Source organism: Adiantum capillus-veneris, chromosome 27 (genome assembly GCF_014529385.1).
Source record: "Adiantum capillus-veneris isolate H3 chromosome 27, ASM1452938v2, whole genome shotgun sequence".
NCBI classification, from domain to species: Eukaryota; Viridiplantae; Streptophyta; class Polypodiopsida; order Polypodiales; family Pteridaceae; genus Adiantum; species Adiantum capillus-veneris.
The window spans coordinates 52,297,789-52,322,853 of NC_140957.1; the positions used below are offsets into that span (position 1 = coordinate 52,297,789).

The 25,065-nt window shown below is 41.7% G+C and overlaps 1 pseudogene; it reads right to left on the reverse strand.

Annotated features, from left to right (window-relative positions):
- Nucleotides 1–6,087: 6,087 nt before the first annotated feature.
- On the reverse strand, nt 6,088–8,227 carry LOC147421981 (uncharacterized; annotated as a pseudogene).
- Nucleotides 8,228–25,065: the final 16,838 nt, after the last annotated feature.

A 25,065-nucleotide genomic window follows, 5' to 3' on the forward strand; every position in this document is an offset into this window, starting at 1 on the left:
AACTTTGGCAAAGCTATGCAAAGATTGCTTTCAAGGGGGCTTCATATAATTGGTAAGCAATTAAATTCAAATTTTACTTTTTTGAAAGAAAAAAATTTGTATACAAGTATGCAGAGATGTTGATGTGTCAACCTGTTCCATCAAATCACTGCTTTGACTTTGAAACCACTCCGCCTTTGGGGACGGACAAGGCCATGGAGGACTTGCAGACGGATGATACATATGGTCTACAAGATGACCATGGACCGCCACCATGTGCATCTCTTTTGATGAGGCATGAGATTAAAAAGAATTCACCATGGATGGAAGACTTAAAGCCGTCGATCTGTAGAGGAGAGGACTGGGAGAAACAAAGATACAATAAATATATTTTTTCACAAGTGGACATATGTCCATTATCTGTGTGCAACTCCATATATATTTTGTTCTCTTGAAATAAGTTTAGCAGTTGAACGCAAAGCCTACAAGTGGTGGATGCCATTGAAACCATACAAAAATCGTACAACCTTGCAATGATTTCAAATTATGTTCCAGAAGAGTTTCTTCCCAACAACAAGGATGACAAGACCTTGCAAGCTTGGGATGAGTGCTTCATGCATACGTCATCTGTGTAACTATGTTTCTCACTCGTTTCTCAATATAGAGAAGTGATTCTCAAGCTAATCTCAACAAATTTCACAAAGTGTGGGGATTCCTACGAGGATTACGCATGAAAGTTAAAGCAAAGATTACTCGTCTGCATCATAAAACTTGGGAAGATGCTATTTTTGAAGCATTAGTTTTTCATGATGCGAATGAGAAAGGGCTATGAGCTAAGCACCTTACAACAAATAATTGATATTCTTCTTACAACAAAAACCATAAACATAAGGCATCTGATCAAGAGGCTACAAAAAAGGCAAAGGGACCTCAAGGTTCTTTGTCTATGAAAGATTTTGCCAAGGCAAAGAAGGATAATATGTGCTTCAAGTGTCTATCAACCAACAAGCATACCAAGAGGAATTGTCCTTCGCATAAAATCACAAAGTAGGATAAGATCAAGAGCAATGACAAAGAGGCAGTTAAAGGTAAGGACAAGGCCCTACATACTGTCCAATTACTGCAATGAAATCCATCTTCTCAAATTTCTCAATCTCTCACTCCACAGAGGCACATGAGTGTTTGCTTACAGCTTCAATGTGGCAACAACTGGTGGGTCCATGTGACAAAATTAAGCTACTTTCATTAACCGTAGGGAAATTATATGAACAAGAGATAGTGTTTCATTAAGGAGATTCCTTGGAAGCAAAAAGAAAGTGTTTGGTTGGAGTCTATAACAAGAAGCAACATACCTTGTTAGCTTGGCATGCAAAATAACTAGAGAGAGAGAGAGAGAGAGAGAGAGAGAGAGAGAGAGAGAGAGAGAGATTAAAACTGACAACAGTTGAGGATCGGATTTACTTGAAGCCCATCCCACCTCCAAAAGGACTTTGTATTATAACTTCCTCATTGAGAGAGACTTGTTTACAATACAATATTTGTGTTCTTCAAAGCCCAATTGATGCCATGACGATAGAAAGCTTCATGCACTAAAACTACACTTGGTAGGGCTCAATATCAAGACATCAAACACCTTCAAAGGTGGAGAGAGCTAGCGGGGAGTGAGGAAAGAAGAAGTATTCTTACAAGGAATAAGTATTCTTCTCACATTAGTTCACTCATAAAGCATAGCATAGCATAGTAATGGAGATGGTGAAGGAGATGAGCATGCTTGTAAGGTTGGCAGTTGCTTGGATTTACATTCCATGGTCAAGTGTTGTTGGTGTAGGCTTCTCCCTTCCTTGCCCCATGAGAAGGACAGCTTCATTGTGTGTAAAATGAGATTCAAGTGCAAGAGAAAGCAACCCCCCCATCGACCCCCTCTCCCAAAAGGCATTCTTGAAGGCTATTGGTCCTTGCTAGGGGCTAGCCAATGAATGGATTTTTTCATAACAAGCAAGAAGGTTAGCATTGTGTGACAAGTATCCTTCCTTCCGTCATTGAGAAGAGGGCTTAATTCTTTAATTAAGTGGAGCTAAATTTTTATTGGCTCTCTCAAGGTAAGCTATTCAATGAGATTAAGCTAGCTCATGGGATGCTCAATTCTCATTGATTCCTCTTGTATGCTATCCAATAAGATCAAGGCTAGCTCATGTGGGGCTCAATTCTTATTGGCTCAAATGAGATTTAAGCTAGTTTTAATGAAGCTTAGTTCTCATTGGTTCTTCAAGTTGGCTAGCCAATAGGATTTGTAATGGAATTTGCCTATGAACTTTGAGAGTAGCGGAATTAGGAAATTAGGTGAAGCACTTTTGAGAGATTCTTTGTGAGCATAGCGGTTGAACTTAATTGATGGTAGTAACATAAACATGGTACTTAGTTAACTTGACATGAGCAATACCTTTGCAAGAGAGAGAGTTTAGAGAACATGACAATAGTTGAGGACCGGATTCATATGGAGCCGGTCCCCCCTCCAATAGGCATTTGTATTATAGTTTCTCCCATCAAGAGAGACTTGGTACAATGCAATCTTTGTGTTACTTGTAACCTAGGTTATGCAATGAAGATCAAGTCTATCATAAAAAGATGAATATTTTTGGTGTTCTAATTTATGAGAGTAAAAGAGAATAGATGTAGGAAGGAAAAATCACAATAGTGAAAAAATATACACATAAATAAAACTAGTTTTTTTGGATTTTTGTTGGGATGGAGTTACACCAAGAATAAGAGAAGCTTGCATGAAATTATTTTTATATGGAATAAAGAGTATGCAAAATGGTAAGAAAAAATATGGTAATGGTGAGTCAATGTACATAGCATAAATAACACACCATAGGTAGAAATATTTAAATAAATACCAAAATAATTATGAAAAATTCTTTTATTTAGGCCCTATATACAATGAAATATTTACACACAAATGGGCCATAATATACTTATTTTTTTATTTTTTTATTTTTTTATTTTTTTGGCTCAACTAGCCTAGTGACTAGCTAATTAAGGGTTTTTAAGAAGATATGGCAAAAGTCCCCTAACTCACACACACCTATGTACAATGAAATGGTAGAGATAACCAAAATGTTTGAGTGATTTGATAGGGTGAGGTAGCTTACTATGGCAATTATGGAAAGCCGAAAAACGGCTATCACTGTCAAACATATTTTTGTTGGTTATAGTGCTGAAAGCAAAGGTTAGAGGTTGTATCATCCACAAGCAAAGTGTATTCTGGTTTCACGTGATGTTGTGTTTGTGGAAGATTCTGTTTAGCCCTTGCTGTCATGTACTAGAAACAATAGTCTAAGCTCACATGACATTTATGACACTTTGTTACCGCTTTTTAGTGGTGGAAGTACGAATGTAAATTCCAATGAGGCAAATGTACATTCTATGGGGGTTTTTGAAAATGTTACAGATCAGCCTATTACAAGAAGAGGTGTTCTTCATCTGCTCCCGTCTGGAGCATGCTCATGGCCCATATCCTTTGAACCCAGTGCGCTTTGATGAATTAACCTCTGAATTGCAGTTGATTACAAGGACCTAATTCAACTCTACATTAATTTTAGTCATTCTGTCTGTGTGTGTGTGTGTGTGTGTGTGTGTGTGTGTGTGTGTGGAGTACACCGGTTTGGTAGTAGCTACATCTATGCAATGGTTGACGCCCTTCCTTTTCAACTCGATCTCACGGGCCCTTCCATCTTGCATTTGGAAACGCAAGTTGGGAAGTGCGTGTGAGCTCAAAACAAGTCTTAGGAATTTTGAGTTTTTAATGGCATAAAGAGAACAAGCCTTAGAACTTGGAAGGTAATGTTCAAACACATTTGATAATTGGACATTAAAGTAGTGCTCAAAAGGAGAGTAGGTGATAGCTCAAAGGTAATTGCTCAACATGATAGTGTGGGTAGGTGATCGGGAAGTGATGCTCACATCATAATGAGGGGGTGAACAGAGTTTAATTGCTCATAGAAATTAAGGATGCAATAAAGATGAGCTAAACAACATGTTTTTTTTTAATGACTAACAAGCGAGCAAAAGGCAACTAGAGCAAAAGAACTATAGAACATTGGGTTTCAATAACCATCAAAAACTTTTTCTTTCTGAAGCCAAAAAAATAATAATTTTTGCATTCTTTTTATGAAGTTCACCCGGATGTCATCATGCATCTCTATGATGCACCCTTCATCCTCAACTTTGTTTTGAAGGAAGGCTTTTCCTCGTCTCCATGGGTATAAATATTCATTCTGCCGAGCAGATTTGAGAACTTGGATACTATAGCATCCAGACAACCCCATGCTGCCATCACCTCAAATGTCACGCCCTGTCGCTACACGCCCCTCTCGCGACACGTCGTCCATCTTTTGCTCGTTATTTTGCTTAATTCCCAGCGGATCTCCCCAGATTCGCACTATGTTAACATGCTTCCAAAATTGTATGGACATACTTGCTCTTTTTGCTAAGCTTTCGAGTTCCTCTTCTCCATGGATAGTAAAATCACTATCTTTGCTAGCTCACGATGTAAAAAGTATGTACGTTAATCACTCTTCTGCATTTGAATATGATACTTTCTTTTTATGGTTGATAGCAAGATTAGCGTTGTGAGGATATAAGTTAAAAATCTACCAGTTTGATTCCTCATCAAGTTGCAAGGAAAATTTTGAAATTAGATCTCACTGAAATGTATGATCTTGTATTGCTACCTAGAAATTTCCACACACGTTTTGATATTCTTGTTTGCTATGTCTTTTCCTCATTATTAATTTTTTTCTCTTATATTCAAGATATTCTTTGGGGCATGCTAAAACTTTGTGATTGTGTAATAGTTATGTTGATCAATGCAAAGTATTATCCACATACTTAACATCAATATTGTGTGCCAACATATTAACAATGCATGCAAGAAAACACCAAAATTCTTTTAGTTGAGAGCTTTTGTATTTTAAGTGAAGCATAATAGTATATTAAGTGCTTCAAGGCAAGCAAAACTTCTATGTGTGGATGAGTTTGGCACAACCGCATGCACCATAGTGTGTAAGCGACATGTTGCACTCAAGGCCAGTAGGAAGAAGGAAATAAAAGGAAATGAAGATTTAGTCACACAAACCATCACCATGATATTAGTGACAAATAACAAGACTTATACTCAAAATCAAGAAAGCATATATGTAAAAATATGGAGAGGAACTTGGACTCTTCTCCTTCCTCCTAAACCTAGATCATCCCTTGTATTTTATCACAAAATAGTGAAAAGCACCTAGCAAGGCTTGGAAAAACCAGCAGCCAATCTCAAAATATGTGATTTTTTCCCCTCTTCTCCCTTGCCTTTAGTGAAACATGGCCCTTAAGAAAACAACCATTTAAAATAATGCATGCATGTAGGCATACTGTACAAGAAAGACAATTTTCATAGAGAAACATTGTATAATAGAAAATTTCCCCCATTGAATCCATGAGGGGGGCGGAGGGGGGGTGTCACTATATAGAGATCTTGTATAGCATGTGCGATCACGAGGTATTTATAAAAACCCCTATTCTATATCTTTAGAGGTATATAGAGACCCCTTTATGTATCACTTTTCTCAATAAGAAGACTCCTTATGTACCAAAATTCACACTTTTTCTATTTAAAACACCCTTCTATAAGTATATTTTTTGTAAGTTTGTAAGAGAAAATAGCCACTTTTGTTGAACTCACGTGCTATTCTACATATTTTTTGTGAATCAACCCCCCCCCCCCCCCCCCCCCCCCCCCCCCCCCCCCCCCCCCCCCCCCCGAAGAAATATGATCTAGTATCTTGTCAATTGCCAAGGTTGGATATCCACTCTTGATCATAAGTGAAGTTTTACATCCTTTCCTCTATAAAGAGGACTATGGCTCTCCAAAGGGAAACATGAGGCCATATAGTTCCTTGATAAAGTAGTAATCAAGAACCTTCCTTGACTCTTGGAATATTTTTCTCTAGCATCTTACAGAGGTTCTTGTTGTTTGGTGCTTGATCCACAAATAAGCTCTATTTCATGGTCATACTCCCATCTCGTTTATTTTTGCTTCTTCTTATTTTTGGCTTTGGAATATCATCTTGTTATTCCTAAGGAATTTGAGGATGTTGCTACATTTAGTAAAATAACATTTTTAATTTCTAAAGGGGGTACCTAATAATGCAATTGGTAGTTGTCTTTATTTAAACAAAATTTTTCTACATGTCCTTACACTAGATGATACCCCTATGGGTTCTAAGCCAATGTATGTCTATGCCTAGGATCCCATCACCAGTTAATAATAATAGAACATAAACAATGATCTGCATGAGGTTTTGTTGTGGCTTGGCTTACATAGGCTCCCTTGTTGGTGGTCTCCAAATCGTATGGTTCAATATCACTATGGATGTGTTGTGGCGGTTACGCCGCTAGCAGTGGCTATGATAGCGAGAACTCAACCGACAAACAAGAATGTCAGACGAGGACGGAGCTTGACCTGCAGGCGCATGGAAACAAATAGGTGGGTGTCAAATCACCTACTCGACCTTCTAACGACAATCACTACCAAGGAAATCAAATCTAAGTTTTCAAATATGCAAGTGACTGAAATCCGTACTACGAACGAATGCTATCCGAAACATGATCTAGAGTCATCGAATCAGCCTCAAACTCAAAGGGGGGTAGCTACACTAGGTAAGGACAATACCCTATGAATCTGCAATACAATCTCAACCTGTAACCACTCCGTGCGATAAACGCGTATGAAGACAGGCCGAAAAATACAGGTGACCAAATCTCGACTCCAATGGTACTAATGTGTAGCTCTACTCGCTGTGGTTCTATAGATATATGGCACGCTCAATTCCAACACACAAGTAGGGAGAAAACTCACATAGAAGCTCGTGGGAGCTCACCTCGCGTAGAAGCCGAATGCATGCACGCTTGGTATCGATGCGTAGCTCTCGCCGTTGCTAACACAATGGCGGTGTCGCTTCTCCAATGGCGGCTCCATAGCTCGCGTAGCAAGAGGATAGACTCTCTCTCTCTCTCTCTCTCACTCTCTCTCAGACGCAGTCACGACGCTCAAAAACTCACCTTGATTAATGATTCAGAATTGTTTGCTTAGGTTTACAAAAATTGGCTCTTATACCTCAGCCTTGGAGGTGTGAAAACATCTCTAATCTAATTACATAAGCAGGTGAAACTACTTGAGGAATACAAGCTGGAAACTCAATTGAGTCTTGCTAATTACAATGAATCGGCTCCATGAAGAAAATGAAATGTCGGAAAGACATTTCTTACAATAAGTGTTTACAAAAACATGAGTGTGAGCAAAAATGTATAGATGTGGTCCTCCGCTCAACACTCCCCTCCTCCGCGTTCATGTCGTCCCTGACATGACATCCTTGCTTTGTCTTTAGTGGAGTCCCATCGATTTTAGCATCTGAAGATATGACTCGTATCTCAGGTTTCCAATGGTCAGTGTAGGGCCGAATATCTTACTTTCATGAGTAAAGAAACCAGTGTAGAATGCCTCCTCAAAGGCCTGCATGTGGAAACTCGGCATAAACATGATTCTCTGATAAAAGAGGTGTAATACTTTTGGAGATGGCTGCAAGGCTAGATCGCACATCATATCTGTCACTGTGTCGGGCGTTAACAACAATGTTGAGCTGGTAGCTTTATCCGGCACGAACACTTCAATGCAAACCAATAATGTTATGCAAATCTTTTTGAGCATTTGACATGAAAGGTCAGGAGAGCCAGTAAAGAGCTTAATGGTGCCCGTTAGGGTTTTCACGATGTAGGCCTTACTTATTCTCTCTCCCACCTTTGGTCCTGGCATCCTGGGGTAATTAAGCCAATTTGGCTTCTTTGCTGTGATTCTGCCATGCTCTTGCCAACTCCTGACTCGTGGCACTGGACAAAATGTTGCATCTTCTCTAACTTCCTTGGGTGCCTCCACCAAATAGATTAGGTAAGTTGGGTACTTTGTCAACCACCCTTTCCTCCATCTCGGCTGGGAGTCTACTATCTTCTTTGATTCCTCGTCTTTTGTGATGTCGCCTTCATATAGCGCGGCATACTACTCCTCTTCTATCCTTTTCTTTGTTTTCAGCACTTCAAACTTTAGTAGAGGAAGGGGCAATGTAGGTTGCATCCACTGTTCTTGCAGCACCTTAGTATCCAATCCTTGAAGTCCGATAGAGAACATGAGTCTTCTTTCCCACTCCATGGCCGCCTTTGCACTGTCCTCTGTTGCCTGCTCTATCTGCTCGTGCAATCTGTTTTCCTCCTCCTCGGTAGGTCTTGATGTTGTGGTCTCTTCTTGTGCTGGGGTTGGATCTTCACTAGTTGTGGCTTCCCCATTCTTTGGTAGCTCCACAGCTGCCCCGCCAGTTTCTTCTTGTTGAACCTCTGTATCTTTTATCATGTCTTGCAGATCTTGGAGCTGCTTTCGGAGGGCCTCATTCTTCGCTCTCAGTGCTTGGTTCTCTGATGTAAGTAATTCTTTTGCAGCCAATGAGCCCTCTGCAATGTGCAATCTCTGCATTTGCTCTAGCCGCAATTCTCTTTGCAAGCTCCGGACTTGATCTTCCAGAGCGGGGACTATTGCTCCCTCTGGCTCTACTCCTGCTCTGCTAGCTCTTGGTGTGGATCTAAGCCTTAGGATTGTTCTCTCCTGTAGCTCCATCCTTTCTCGTAGCTCAATGAGCTCGTCCTTTGTAGCTTCCAATTAATCTTCAATTCTTTCTTTAGCTTCTTGTGCACTGGCCACTTCTCTTGAAGCATCAGCAAGTTGGAGGATTCATCCATCTCTTTCATTTTCTGCTTCTTCTTTTCTGTCCCTCATTGTCTTTGATCGGGATTTGATCTACTGCAATAGTTGATGCACTTTGTGGATATCTCTTTCATCCTCATCTTCAAGCTCATCCTCTGCCTTCTTAGGTACTAACCTCTGCTCTTTGTCGAATCTATTCTTGGTCCTCCTCTCTGTTCCTCTCCGTTCTTCCTGTTCTAAGGCAATGCCATACACAACCTTGAGGGCCTCTTCTTGAGTATATCCTGTGTCTATTAGAGCGTCATATTGCTCTTTCTTCTCTTGAACTGGATCCGTTGCCTTCTCCTCTTGCTGTATTTTGGGCTTTTCTAGCACATCCACCTCAACTTTAGTAGTCGTCTCCTCCACTATCTTTTCCTTTCCTTCAGGACTTGGCTCCTCTACCTTGCCCTTGCCCTTGTCACCTCTTTTTAATTCAGCTTTAAGGTGCTGAACTTCTGCTTCAGTGTATGGCTCTACTAGTTGCCGCTCCAAGATAGCTTCTGATTCTTCATAAGCCTTGATATATTGATCATACTGATCAATATTTGCTCTTGTTGAGCTGGCTCCAACTTTTGTTGGGTCTGGTACCCTCTTTTCCTCAAAATCTCCTTTTAAAGCTCGCTTAGCTCTAAACTGTTCAATCAGCCTCTCCATTCTGGCGGCTTTCTGGCTCTTAGTTTGCTTTGGAGCGGGTTTCTTCTTGGTCTTCTTCTTGAGGGGCTCGTCTTCTTCTTCTTCTGGCTCGGGAACAATTTCTAGTTTCCGCCTTGCCCTTGTTGACACTCTCTTTGTGACCTCCGGCTGGTCTTCATCTTCATCTATCTCTTTTAGCCATTGGTTTTGCGAGGGAGCCTTTGGCCAACTGGTCCCTTGCTCCAATAGCTTCATAAGCTATCTTAGTCAACACTTCGGCTCCTCCAATGTACTTTGGCTTCTCGTTCTGCAAAGCAATTACTGCTCATGGATGTGCTGAGCATAATTGACTTCCTTCGGGATGTTGCTCTTTATTGCCCAAGTGATTGTTCTGGCAATAGCATGTGGTGGTGTGGTATACTTCTGTGGCCTTTTGCTGCATATGTGTAAAAACTGGTTGTAGAGCCGACAAAGCGTTGCCGCTCTCGAATTTGCTATGTCTTCATAGGGGCATTTTGCTTCTTTGGTCCATACACTTCTATGGCTTCCCGTATTTCTCTGACTGAGCATCCTTTGTTGTGTAGCTTCAGAGCATCTGCAATGAGCTGAGGAGTGATAACCACTTCAACCTTTTCCCCGTCCAAGGCTGTGAGTGTAGCCTTTCCGTCTTTCTATATGGTGGTTGCCAACTGATACACTCTTTGAGTGTTTACTCCTGATGGTCTGGAAGTGAAAAAACTTTGGAGATCTGCCCTTTCCAGGTATCTGCTTATCTCCTCTATTTTGCTGTAGTCCACCAGTTCTTGGGGAATCATTGGGATATCCACTGTTTGTCCCTGTGGGTCTCTGAAAGTACCTTGGTATATCTTTATCCCCTGTTCTTCCAACACTGCTTCTTCTACCCAAGTCTTTGTGGGATTGAGAGTCTCTGGGGGAATAGAAAATGGCTGGGCTTCTGCTATTGCTTCTTTGAGTGTCGGTCTCTTTCTCTTTGTTGACGATTTCCCCGAATCCATGGATCCTGTAACTCCATTTTCAGAAGTTAGCGTCTTTTTCAGTACTAAAAGCCGAAATTAAGCTTTTAACTATCCAAATGACTTAAAAATTGAAACATAAGCTATTCAGGGCCTAAGGATGCAATGCATGTGGAAAATTGTGCAATTTGGGTGCAAAATCATGCTGGAGACATCATACGTGTATGATGTCTTCTGTGTCAAAATGGCTTAATATTGGTTGTGCTTGTAGCTGATAGTGCATACATCCATTCTATATGCCTGGATTTGAATTTGGGTCCCATTTGGTCAAGTTATGGACATTTTAGTCTTGGTCAGGCTCTTTGCAAGATTTTGAGAGGGAATTGGATTTTGTGATCCAAATTGGATGAAACTTGGTGGTTTGCTCTCAAATGGCATGTAGATCACTTTTGTGTGGTGGTAGTTGCAACTGTGAAATGCAAAAATTAAGTAGGGAGACATCATACGCGTATGATGTCTTTTTGGGTAAAATTGAACCATTTTGCATTGCTTGGATTTGGCTTTATATAGGCTTGACAATGATTTTATGAAATTTGGGTATAGTTTGGACCAAAATTGGCTCTGGAGACATCATACGCGTATGATGTCTTTTGTGTCATTTTTGCATGAGATTGATTCTGTGGGCTCCTCATATGATAGTAAAGGACTGTGTGTACTCAAATCTTGACTTGAAGTTGAGTATGATGAATTTTGGCAAGATTAGGCTTAAAATAGAGGATTTTTTGCTAATTGGGCTAATGGAGTGATCCCCTTGACCAAATGGTACCAAACTTCATATGTGGCATGTATTTGATATATATAATGGATATATGATGAGAAATGATCAATTTTGGCTCTGTATGTGCAAAGTGACATCATACACGTATGATGTCTTTTTGGCCAAATGGTACTTTTTGGTTCCAGATAGCTTGTGCATGTGTTGAACAACAATCCTACAAAGTTTCATTGAGTTTGGAGCTATTTTGACAAATTTAGAGCCATAAGTTAGTTTTATGGCCTACTTTGCGTCTTTTTAGTTTCCAATTGGTTTTTCAACTCCAAATCTCATGATACTTTGTACATTTGATGTTGTTAGCATATAGAAAGAGGCTACGCATTCATGTGTTCAAGATGATGTGAAAATCATGCTGTGAGACATCATACGCGTATGATGTCTATTCTTGGTAAAAAGTGTTTTTTGTGCAAAGCATGGTTTGTGCTAGTGCCCTAAGCCATGCTAACTAGTGTTCAACCCTAAAAATCATCAGTTTAGTTAAAGCCCCCTTTGTAACCATTTCAGTCTCCGAAGTCGTCTTTTGGTGTTGGAGTTGATTTTCCTCGATCTTTCTCCTCGAGAGTTGCATCCCGAGCTCATTTGAGGTGTTGGGAAGTCGTCTATGTGGTTGGACTCGACTTTGGTTCCTTCTTTTCCACCTTTAGCCATTTGGTTGCCTGAAAGCGTCTTTTTCACCATTGGTAAGTGAAACAGATTTCTCTTGGGTTTTGCTTGTACACATGTGTCATTGATGGCTATTTGAAGCTGCTTGTGAAGTTTCCTAGCAATCGGTCGTCCATTTTGGCCGTTATGCCAAAATGACGCTTTGTGTGTCTGGCCGTCGAATCGGTTGTTTCGACCCACTTTTGGTGGTTCAAACCTGGAGATACACCATGGTTGCATTGTCCTCGATGTTGTTAAGCTTCTTGTGAAGTTTTGTGTCGTTTCGACAATTTTTTCCTGTTTGCCGCGTGCAGGCTCTATTGACCTAGGGTTTTTCCAGTTGGACTTTCTTGAGCTTTTAGAGTTAGGAACTCATCTTCTACACTAGGGTAAGCCACCTATTGGTTCTTACATGGTTTGGTTAGGCGGTTGTGCCTCTACCTAGCATTCTACCCATTTCCCCGTCTGCTCTTTGTTTCTTTGTTTTGGTTAGTTTTCGCGCCAAAAGTTAGTGGTAAGCATCAAAAGCTTATGGCAACGAGTCTACCTCTCGTATCTGGAGTCCTATGAGCTCTTGCAGCAGTCGTAGAAGGCTATAGAAGGTCGGATGCTCCTGTGTGCTCATGGCTCTCTCCAAGTAGGTAATAGTGCAAATGAGCTTGTAAGTGAGGTAAAAAATACTTAACTTTACACTTCCCGAGTCACTTGTTACCAAATTTGACATGTGCTCCTATCTCGTTATGAAATGCACTTTTGGATTTGAAATTTCTCAATTCGGACTCCGTTTGACCTGTTTCCGAGAAATCTGCCCACTTTGCCAAAATTCTACCATTTCGGGCTTTCCACAACTTTTCCTGAATTGTACCCAATTTTTACCATGGGTTGCCCTTGTCATTAGGATCATCACCATCTATTCTTTTCTTTTTTTTAATCTCGTTTCACCTGCTTTTTTATTTTTCTTTTACTTTTATTAAGAAAATCCTAAAAAATAAAGAAAAATAGCAAATTGAAGCCAAAAAATTCCAAAAATACACAATAATTAGCTGGTAACCCTGTGTATATGTATATACACTTATTTGTGGTTTCTCGGCTTGGATTACCACTTTTTTCTACTGTTTGGCTCCAAAAACACGCATATTTAGTCGTATTTAAAAACTTAGAGACTCAAATTCATCATTTGATCTCTTATTATTGCAAAACAAAGTATATAAGGGCATAGATATTATCAATATCCGCAATCAAACATAAAAAATTCAAATCATGTAAGACACTGCCCTTGTAATATCATTTTCTTTGTCCTTATTGCTTGTAGTTCTTGTATATCTGTATACCTCCCTCCCTCCTAGTCTGAGTATGAAGTGTTTGAGGGTGAAGCATTGTATTTGTTGTGGTCATGCTTGGTCAATTCAATTGTAGAGCGATGAAATAGCAATATTTCCAATAATGTCGCTCTTTGTTTGATTGTCAGGTTTTTAGGCAATATTTGGGTTGTCTATAGCACTTTTGTAGTAGAATCAGTATCTGGATTCTTCTTTACATTGTTATCCTTTTTGATAATCCTGAAGGGGATCGGGGAGCACCACAGACGGAGAGTGCGAGAGAGAGAGAAGGAGACACACACGCGATGTGGGTGGGGAGACTCCAAGAGTGATGCTTCCACAAGAGCATACATCACTCTCAACTGAGCTCAGAAAGGAGTGTGGAAGACTGTGTGTAAGTGAAGGTGCTGCCCTAAAACTGTGTGCGCAGCAACACTATTTTCAGATTCGTTTTTCTCCTTGTAGAATGCAGATTTGAGAATTCCGTCAATCATGCCCATCCGTTTCGACGTGGTCTACAACTTTGCAGAAGAAAATTTTTGCAAATTCCTCACCGTTTTACTAATATTCAGCTCAGACTGACTGTATACAGAAATTCCAGATTTTCTGTTGTCGCATTGTGTGCGAGTTTGATGCACTTTTGGAAGCACGGGAGATGCTTGAAGTTGAGTGCATAAATTCTGAGCTGAAGATGCAATTGCAGCTTGTGTTAAGCTTGTGGTTTGAGGGTTTTTTGGTAGACTTGGGCAACGAAGTACGGAGGCGTTTACACACCATCGAGGCGGTCTCTTGAGAGACGTAGTTTTTTGGGAGCACCACAGATGGAGAGTGAGAGTGAGAGAGAGAGAAGGAGACACACACGCGATGTGGGTGGGGAGACTCCAAGAGTGAGCAGCCCCCTGTACACTTATGCTATGTATAAGGTATACAAGTCAGTGGGCGCCCAGACTCTGGGCGGCCGGGCAAGGCACAGGCGCCTATACCCCAACAACCTCCCACTTAAAGGCGACTGTGCCTTTAAGCAAGAGAGCCTAGTCTAAAGACTACAAAAGGCGAGAGAAAACCGCTCTCAACCGATGTCCACTGGCTGACTGTGATCGTGTGCATCCGGCTGTCCTGCTCCCGTGTAAGTCCATACACCACCAGACGTACCACACACGTACTGCAAGTATGTACGCAATACCTGCATATCTCCCTCGTGCACTATGCCATCATCAGTCAACAAATGACTGACAACCCCAACTGCAAATGCTCCCACTACAACTGCGATATCCGGTCTCAAGATGAGCATCTCATACATGAGACCACCGAATGTCGATGCAATGCTAGCGGGCCCTGCTAGCTCTACGGAGCATGCATCAACATATATATCCCTGGCAATAGGCATCTCTGACTGACAAGGCATGTCAGCCACATGCATCTCCTGACTGTCCACAAAAGACGCATCAACCTGTCGTGCAACCTCAGAGCAAACCAGCTGCTCTAGGTGTCTGCTGGAAGACATATCCTGCACAACTATATCCCCATGCTCACTGTCGAGCATAGAAAGGAATGACTGCATAATCGCTGACATCTCAGCCTCCTCTGCAATCATCCACTGCAAACATGAACACTCAATGTGCTGTGACTCACTAGAGCTCTCATGCTCTAACTCCGTATGCATAGACTCTTGCACAACGTCCTCCTGTCGTGACTCACTAGAGCAAGACCGCTCTACCTATCTATCCTGCATAGAAGTATCTCGCACAACTGACTCTCTGCTTTGCTCAGTCACTAGCAAAGCATGCATGTCTGACTCTGTCGCCTCTCTGTGTGACTGCTCAAGTCGTGCCCCAACTGTGTGCACAACGAGCTCACTACTCTACACTCCATGCAAAGCATCCTGCAACCCACAAGCAAAAGAGACTCGCCTGCTCTCTCGCTCTCTACCTGACTGCGTGATCATAGAGACAACACCGTCTCTCGCATGATCCACATGCAATGGGTAACTTGTACCACTCCTGACACCTCTCGCAATCACTAGCGAACCCAAATGCATCACAAAATCTCGCTCTCGTAGCGAAATCTGACATCCACAATCTCTAAGCTGACCAATCGAGATCAAACTCACTGTCAAATCTGGTACATAGCGCACATGTCGCAACAAGTAAGATGCACCACTCGGTAATGACAGTCTCACATCTCCTGCACCTGCTATCGCATGCACCGATCCATCGGTCAAACGTACACTGCCAAGCATCCCGCTAGAATAGCTACAAAACCATGCACGATGCGGCGTGACATGAAACATAGCATCTGCGTCTAGCAACCACTGCGAAGGGAGTGCACTATCCACATGTATAGTATCTCGTGCATAGCTCGAGGTAAAAGTGACATCCCCGTCACTAGTATACTCCGACACTACATGTGCCTCAACTGTCAAAGCAACTGAGTCCATGGCATCACTACATACATCTATGAGACTGCCATGTCTCCTACGATGTCGCATACGACGAAAACAACGCCGTCTAACGTGTCCAGAATGACCACAATACCAACATGTCACCTGTCGGCGTGCTCGTGAATGTACATGTCTCACACGAGTCCGTGATGACTCAGATCTATCATACATATCATGTAATCTGCGCCAAAGTGCTCTCGAAGTAGTCTCATACATAACAAGAGCATATACAAATTCCGCAAGGTGCAAAGAGAGTGTAGATAGTGCCATCTCCTCTAGCTCCTGCCACTGATCGTCAGACATGTTTGAAGGTCTACCTGCATCACCACTCAATGGTCGATGCAACCCTCGCTGTGTCAATGCATCAAGCATACACTCTCTCCATGCTGCAAAGTCTGACCCATCAAACATGCACATTTCGGAGAGATCATAATCTGAGCGATCACCTGTCTCTGCCATGAGCACAATGTAGCAAACTAGAAAGCAAAACCACCTCGCCAACAACACCTGAAAACTGTCTACCAATATGGCCAGAAACACAATGTAAAACCTGTGAGACACTCCAAAATAGAGCTCCCGCAATGTCAATACAAGCCTCGCATGCTCTAGTATCACACTGCAATCTATGAGCTAATCACCAAGCCCACACTGTGCGGTATCGATGCATACACATGCACAAATCTCCCACCTGCAGAGAACACCGCACGCAAATGCTGAGTGCAACCCGTAATCTCTACCTAGATCGCATAAATGATGCGCATAAAACTCCTGGGAAAATTTCGCCAGAGTTTTGACGCACAATGGCTATCAACACAAAATAACCATTGTCCTGCAAGCTCAATACAATGAGCAATCAATGCGCATCAAACTACACTCAATATACATGCATAAGCTCTGCAAACCTGTGTCCAACAAATGCTCACAAAGAGTACCACAGGTGATCATACATGTCATCCATAACCAACCTCTGCACTTGCTCACAAGATCTACTGCTCACCACATAAGCATACATAGAGCATTACCCGCTCAAACACCATGCAAGCCACAACACTGCAGAAGAACCACTCAACTGCAACTGGCAACACCTGTGGGAGTACTAGACTCAACCTATACCTGGGAGTCAAACCCGATCTTGTAACACCTCATATGTGCCTGCTACCTGCAGTGTACACGGGTAAGATGTCTGCAGGAAAGAAAACAACAGAGCCCAAAACTGTCATGAAAAACAGTCTCTGTGTTTTTAATTTCAGACCCACCTGCACTCCGAATCAGAAAACAATTCCTTCTACAAAGTCGTAGAGCTCAAAGCCAGCTCCGTTTTGAACCAAAAAGTTTTGGAATCGGAGCTCTGTAGCTCATGTTATGAGCAAAACAGTAGACTGCTGTCAAACTGCCAAAAACTGAACGACTTTCTTCTGTGCTTCTTTGAGCTCATAGAAAGGCTCAAACTCACTTTCCACCTCGATGCGTGATCTGAATGCATCAATCTCACAATGATTCCATGTCTATGGAAGCTCCAAGCTCCAACCTGTCGCCGATGTAGCCGTTGCAAAGCTTGCCCGAAGAGGGAAAATGATGTACACTGTGGGCTGATCTGTAGAGGAACTCTGATCTGTGAGCACTAGGAAGCTCCTGAGAGCTCTCCTGTAAGCCTCTGTATGGCTGTCCACAAACCTCCTCTATTTCTTTGCTCAAATCTGTGACCTCTCCGCCATAGCTGACGAGTTCATCGCGAAGCCGTCCATCTACGCTCTCACACCTGTCGCTCTGATACCAATTGAAGGGGATCGGGGAGCACCACAGACGGAGAGTGAGAGAGAGAGAGAAGGAGACACACACGCGATGTGGGTGGGGAGACTCCAAGAGTGAGCAGCCCCCTATACACTTATGCTATGTATAAGGTATACAAGTCAGTGGGCGCCCAGACTCTGGGCGGCCGGGCAAGGCACAGGCGCCTATACCCCAACAAATCCAAATCTTCTTCCGACCTTGAGTACTTAGGATTCTTTGGTGATTGTACTGAAGGGAGTTTTTGCTTTTTGATCTTTGGAATCCAAATTTCCTTGCTATGGCTTTGTGCTATCATCAACTTCTTTGGAATCCAAATTTGTCTCGCTGAATTTGATTGTCTGAAATCACTCTGTTGTCTGGTGTTGAAGACTTTGTGTTTCACCTTTGTTCTCTCTGGCACAATCTTCTTTGGCCTCCATACCAACTTTGATTCTGTTTTTATCCAGGTTGAGTTGTGCTTTTATTTTCTGTCTTCTTTACCCATTTCTGAGAGTTCTTCATTGAGGAGCATTCCTGTTTTGTAGAAGTGGCTTTTGGTTGCCATTGCTCCTTCTTAATCTCTTTAGGCCGTTTACCCTTGTCATTGGATTCTTCGGCTTGCACCTGTACGGTTGCTTTGGAGAACAGAATTGATTGACTTTCCTCCTCATATTTGATGTTAACTGAATTAGAGCTCCAATTAATCATCGCATTGTCATGCTTTTGCCATGGTTTTCCTAGCAACAACGGATGTTGCGTAGCTTTGTCTTCAACCACATAAAACATATGTGGATACACATATTGATTAATCTGTATGTGCAGTACTATGCATCCGATTGCTTTAATTGAGTGTTCTGAATAACTCTTCAACTCCTGTTTGGCAGTTTGCACCTTAGTGTCATGTTTCAATTGCTTGTACAAATTGACTGAAAGTAGGTTAGCTTGTGCTCCTGAATCCAATAGTGCTCTGGCTTTAATCTGGTTTGTCCCCACTTTGACCTCGATGATGGGTTCTACTTTGTCTTCACCCATTTCAGAAACACTGACTACGTTTATTCATAAGGCTCCTTCATTGCGCTGTCTCTGACGCAGTAGTCTTCTTTTCTCCATTCTTTCTTTTGCTTCCGCTTGCGCTTCCTCAACAATCTTTATCTTTTTTTGAAGTCGCAGCTTATCTTGATGTATTTTGAGAAGCATTTCTTGGGTTAGTGGCAAATGATACTTCTTCAATCTGCATCCACTAATCCTGTTTGGCATTTCTTCTCCGTCTAATGTAGTAAGCTTGACGGCCCCACTTGGTGATAGATCTTTAATCACAAGAGGTCCCATCCCTCGCTTTCTAAGTATTTTTGCATGTTGTTTTAGAGTGTATACTAGGACAAAGTCCCCAATCTTAAACTCTTTAGTTCGCACATGCTTATCAAAGAACTCTTTTTGTCGCCTTTTCTAAGCGTAGATTGAAGCCACGGCTTTTAAGCGAAGCTCATCTAGCTTTTCAAGGTCGTTTATTCTATCTGAAAGCTCATGTCATGTCCACTCTAATTCCTTAGCTACTCTCAGTGTTGGATTAAAAATTCTATTGGTAAAATAGCATTCAAACCAAAAACCATGTTGTATGGGGTCGTTCCTATGGATGTTTTATATGCTACCCTATACGCCCATAATGTTGAATGCAATTTCTGGTCCCAATCAGTTCTCGACTCTGATACAATCTTTGTAAGGACTGTGCATATGGTTTTGTTCGTCGCTTCAGCTTGTCCATTGGCTTGTGGATGATATGGAGTTGATTTGTGATGTATTACCATGAATTCGTGTAGAAGGATCTCTATCACTTCATTTATGAAGTGTGTGCCTCGATCACTCACAATTTCTATTGGTAATCCATATCGTACAAAGACGTATTCATACAGAAATTGTGTCGTGGTCTTGGCATCTGCTTTTTGAGTTGCTTTTGCCTCAACCCACTTTGTTAGATAGTCCGTCGCCATAATGATGTATTGTGCATGAGTCTTGTATGCAGGAGGTGAGATAGGTCCAACATAATCAATCCCCCATTTTGCAAAGGCTCTTGCTCCCATCATTGGCCTGAGCGGCATATCATCTCTTTTAAGTGGTACTTTTGTCCGCTGACAGTCATCACATCGTTTTACGTATTCCTCAACGTCCATGTGTAATGTCGGCCACCATATTCCTGCAGCTAAGATAATTTTTGTTGTCTTATCACCTGAGAAATGGCCTCCACCTACTCCTCCATGAAATTGCTCTAGGATTATCATATACTCTGACTCTGATGCGCATATCCTAAGCTGGTTGTCCTTTCCTCTCTTATAGAGTTGATTTCCTATTAAAGCGTAATCTCGCACTTCTGTTTGTACAGCTCTCTGACGCGCTTTTGAGGTTCCCTCTGAAAAAGTTCTATTAATGAGATATTCAACAATATATTGACTCCATTCAGGAGCGATCATTATCTGATACAATGTTGAATACTCAGCTGGCGGTTTGACGAATATGTAATACATACTGTGACATATTCATGTACACTCTCTTTCATTCCTGGCCAGTAGACTCCCAGTTGTAACAGATTCCTGTACGTGTTCGTTCTTGAACAATGAAATGCACATTCCTGAACATGTGCTTCTCGCAGATATATGTTATATTCTTCAGGATTGATGCATAACCTTAAAATGTTATCAATTCCTAAGTGATACAACCTTCCTGCAATCAACTGAAGATTTTTGGATTGCTGAATAGTAACTTGTTTCTGGTTGTATTCCTTTCTATCAAACTCTTCTCCATAGGTTAATAGACTAACAACATCCTGAGACCACTTTGGTATCATTTCTATGTTGAATAAGTACGCATCTGGCATGTCGTCATCTACACCTATAGGGTCTTCTCCATTCGTCAACCTTGAAAGGTGATCAGCTCTGAGATGTGTCTTTCCTTTCTTTACTACTACCGTGAAGTCGAATTCTAATAAGATGATGAACCATCTCACTATCCGTCCCGTATTACATGGTTTGTTCACTAGGTAGAGCAAGGCTTGATGATCTGTGAAAAACACAAACTTATTGGCTAGAAGATAATGCCGAAATTTCTTCACAGCATAAATCATTCGTAATCCCTCTCGCTCCGTTGTTGTGTAATTCCTTTCAGCATTGTTGAGTTGTCGACTAGCATAACAGATTGGAAAATCCATGTTTCCTTCTTCTGGCTGAGCCAGGATGCATCCTATTGCATATGCCGAAGCATCTATATGCACATGGAATATCTTCTCCCAATCTGGTGATTTCAAGACTGGAGCAGTGTTGAGTGCCTCTTTCAGTTTCTTGAAGGATTCCTCACACTCCTCTGTCCGTTCGAAATTCACTATTAGCATGTAAAGTGGTTGGCCTATTATAGCGTACATGTAAATGAATCGTCTATAATATCCACAATGTCCCATAAAGCTCTGCACTTGTTTCACGTTGGGTTGGTCTAGGCATATCCACTATTACTTTTATCTTTTTCATATCCGTGGATATTCCGTTATGTGAGACAATATGTCCCAGAATTCTGCCTTGTCGGACCATAAACACACACTTCTCAGGATTGAGACAAATGCGATATGTCTTATATTTCTTGAATACCTTTCTTAGGTGTTCTAGATGCTCATCTCTCAGAAGAGAGTGTAAACACAAATCATCCATGTATATTTCTAGAAACAACCTCAAGTACTCTTTGAATGCATGCGTCATCATCCTTTGGAATGTTGCGGGAGCATTAGTTAAACCAAACGCCATTACTCGATACGCATAAATTCCCCACTCCATTGCAAAAGCTGTTTTGTGTTCATCCTCTAGCGCAATGGCAAGCTGATTATATCCTGAAAATCCATCTAGAAAGGATTATGCTCTTTTCCCCAATACACGTTCTAGAACATGATCAGTTATTGGCAAGGGATAATTGTCCCTGATTGTCGCAGCATTTACTTTCTTCAAATTGACACACACTTGGAGTTTCCCATTTTTCTTAGGCACTACCATGATCGGAGATACCCAGTCCGTGTGTTCAATCTCATATATGAATTCATCTTCCATTAGCTTGTCTATTTCTTCTTTGATTCGCTTAACAAACATGTCATTATACGTGTATGGTCTATGTCTGGTAGACTTAGCGTCTTGTTTCAAAGGAATTGTGTGTTGGCATATTGATGGATCGACTCCTTTCAAATCCTTGTATGACCATGCAAACAAATCCCTCTATTTTCTGAGAAGACTCAAAAGTCTCTCTTCTTCTTCCGGAGACAAATCTGTAGCTATGTATACCGGTCTCGGTTCCTCTCTTGGAGCTGCTAAATCAACCTTTTTAGCGTCCTCCGGTCCATCATAGGATTCGTTCTCCTTTCTTTCTTTGATAGGCTGGGTTAATATCACCTTCCTATCCTCTATTGTAAATTTCCTGTAGTGAGAGGGAACATCCATGTTTCCCTTGATATTGGCGTTTTCGTCCTCACCACTCTCGATTTAAGTCGTCCAAACTTCTTTTAGAGTTTTCTTTAACTCTCTGTACTTGTTTCGGCGTTCTAATTTGGACTCTTTGTTTTCCTTGTTTCTCATGTTCTTTTTTGCTTTATCTGTTTCGGTTTTCGTTTCACTGGGTTGAACTCGATTTCTTGAGCTTCGTTTGTCTTTCAGTGAGCTCGTTTCCGCATTTCCTCTCATTCTTTCAGAAATCTTATCCTTGACACAATCTTCCACCTTTACTAGCATTAGGAATTGGTTTTTCCCTCTTATCCTAGGCATCGGATTGTTTCTAACCCCTTTCGTTTTTCTCTATTCTCTGTAGCGTTTCTGGCGTTTTTCAGTCTGATTTGGGAAGTCGTAGAGTCTGACATCCTTTATGGTTTCCTCGTTCTCGCTTGAGTTGTCTGTGGACTCATTGTCAGCTTCATTTCCCCATTCTGGATGATCGAGAATGTCGTGAAACATCTCCTCTTCATCTTCCTTGTCTGGTGTATCAATCTTTTCAGTCTCCTTTTTGAGTACAGCTCTCATCATGAAGTACGGAACCACATCATATCCATCTTTATCACAAAACTTTGTTGTGGGACCATCTTGAATTGTACAAACATCTAGGGTTGCTAGAATGTGTGTCCATTCTAATGGTTCAAGTGCATCCTCTGGAAAGGGTTCACCTATATAAGTTTCATCTTCAATTGCCCTTTCTAAAACACATTCTTCGCGCTTCAGACTTCCACAGTTCGAAGCTCCACACATCCATAACTCTTTGGGTTTGCCTAACCAAGCTGGAAACTCTGATCCTGCCAAAGTAGCCGAATCAAACTCTTCAACTAGTGTTCTGTTCACATCCTTGTAGCTATGGTCTTTTAGGTTCACACGAGTAGTGGTTTCCATATGTCTCAAGTATATGTGGTCGTAACCCCAATCGTGGACCATTTTCAACTGTCTCATGAACGGTCTTCCAAGTATAATATCATAGTTATTCTCCTTGCCAAAGTCAACAATAGCAAAAGTATGCTCGTACTCAATTCCGCAAGAAGTCACTATGACTTCCTCTAATAGTCCCAAAGGTCTCTCCATATGTCCGTCTGCTAGTTGGAGTTTCAACCTTGTTTTTCTTATCTCCGGTTTTCCCCATTTTTTCGAGATTTCTTTCGTAGCAATGGCTACCCTAGCCCCACTGTAAAGTATTGCCATCGTGTTAACTCCCTGGAATTCAACTGGTAAGGTTGTATCCCCCTCTTCGCCTTTGCAATACTCTCTGACCTTGTTCAAAGGTACATGCTTAGCGTTTTTTTGTGGCTTACTCAGCTCTCGTATGCCCTCTTGCAGTTTTGCAGTTGGGTCTTTTATCCCAAATTTCTACAAGCATTTTCCTATAGTTGCCCACATGTTTGGTCGTAGTCTCAAAAGCTCAGCTAGGGTGATAGTGCATGTCACTGGTGTTGAAAAAATCTCTACCAATCCTTGCGAATCCATAAATTTTTTTGAAGAGATTCCTCGTGAGGGAAGCGCTCTAATCTCAGATTTTGCTTCGTATTCTCCTAAGTATGAAGGTAAGGTATGCAACGAATGAGGTTTACTCTTTACTGTTCTAACAGAGCCTCCATCTCCCCAGTAAGAATGCAGATCTAAGTCTACTTGAGATCCTGCCTCAAATTCCTCTATGGCAGGATTCCTGATGTCCTTTTCCCCATTAGTCAAATTAGCTTGACAACTTAGCTCGTTTGCAAAGTTTGCCTCTCTTCCGTAAGACCTCTGTATCACAGGATGAAAACTCTCTATTTCTTGATATGTTGTGTTCATCACTATACATTCATCCCCGTGCATTTTTTCAGGCTTTTGTGCACTGTTAGGCTTTTCAACTACCCGTGAGAGGATAGTCTCTTGATGAATTGGGTTTTCCGCTCCTCAATTCATTGGTTCTCTAGGTCGTTCTAACAAGTCTTGTGCAGTCTCGATCATTCTCTGACACATTTCGAGTCTCTGCTTTTTCAATTCCTCGTTTGGATAAGTCAACCACCATTGTTCTTGTGTTTGGTTGCTCTTTAATCTTGTTTCGTAACCTCTCATCAGTGCATCCAATGGTTCGTATACTTTGTCGACTAACATTGATCCCCCTGAGCTCACGCTCGTTGTCTCTTTGACGCTCTTCAGTTTCGACTTTTCAGAGTCCATTTCCCGTATTTTGTTTTGACTCTCAAGTTTCTCTAATCTGTCTTTTGTTTGTTTTAATTCCTCAGCTAGAATCGTGTCTTGCTGTTCTTTTTTCAGTTTCATGCATGCTTTCCTAGCTTTCCATGTGTTTCTATGGCTTCGTCGTCCTTTACTAGCCAATTCAGTCTCTGACTTTCCATTCTCTGGTTCTCTAGTGGTTTTCTTCGCTTGAGCTCTAGTAACAACTTGCGTTGGTATCAGAGTTTCATTTTCAGACCCACTGCTAGTAGGAATCGACTCTAGCATGTTCAATGTCGTCTTTTGCACTTTGTTGGGATTCTTTGAACAATCCTCAATGAAGTGAGTCACACCACACTCTGTGCAATATGCATTTAGTCTAATGATCTCTGTGTGTGGACAAACATTCATCAAATGGTCACCTCCACACTTATAATAGGGTCCTAATGCAGGTCTTTGTGTCCCTTGATTTTCCCTTTGTGGATAAGTTGGTCTTTGGCCTGATAACCCTCCATGAGCTATGAACATAAGTGTTCTTGCGTCCAAGCTATACCTCTCTTCATCTGAGGCCTGTGCGGGTGTTGGTGGTCCAACATTTCCCATCATGCTCCAAGGTTCTGGTTGTTTTGGTTCTTCAAGTGGGTAATACACAGTAGGAGCCATGAGTGCACCGGAATCTTTGTAATAAGTCTAAACAGGCACTAAAGCTTGTTCTTCCTGATTCTCTAGGGTGGGTGCATATCTAATGCCCACTGGTCTCGCTCCTGGTAAAGGTGGTTGTTGCCCCAATACTGGCTGTGGTCTTTCTATCCCCATAGGTCCTGGTACGTTTCTGGTTGGGTATCGAGGTACTAGATGTACCTGAGGTGGTGCTATTTGAGCTGGAGGCGCATACTGGCGCTCCTTCACATAACCCTTGTTGTAATAGCACTCCTCTGTTGAGTGATTCGTCCATTTTTG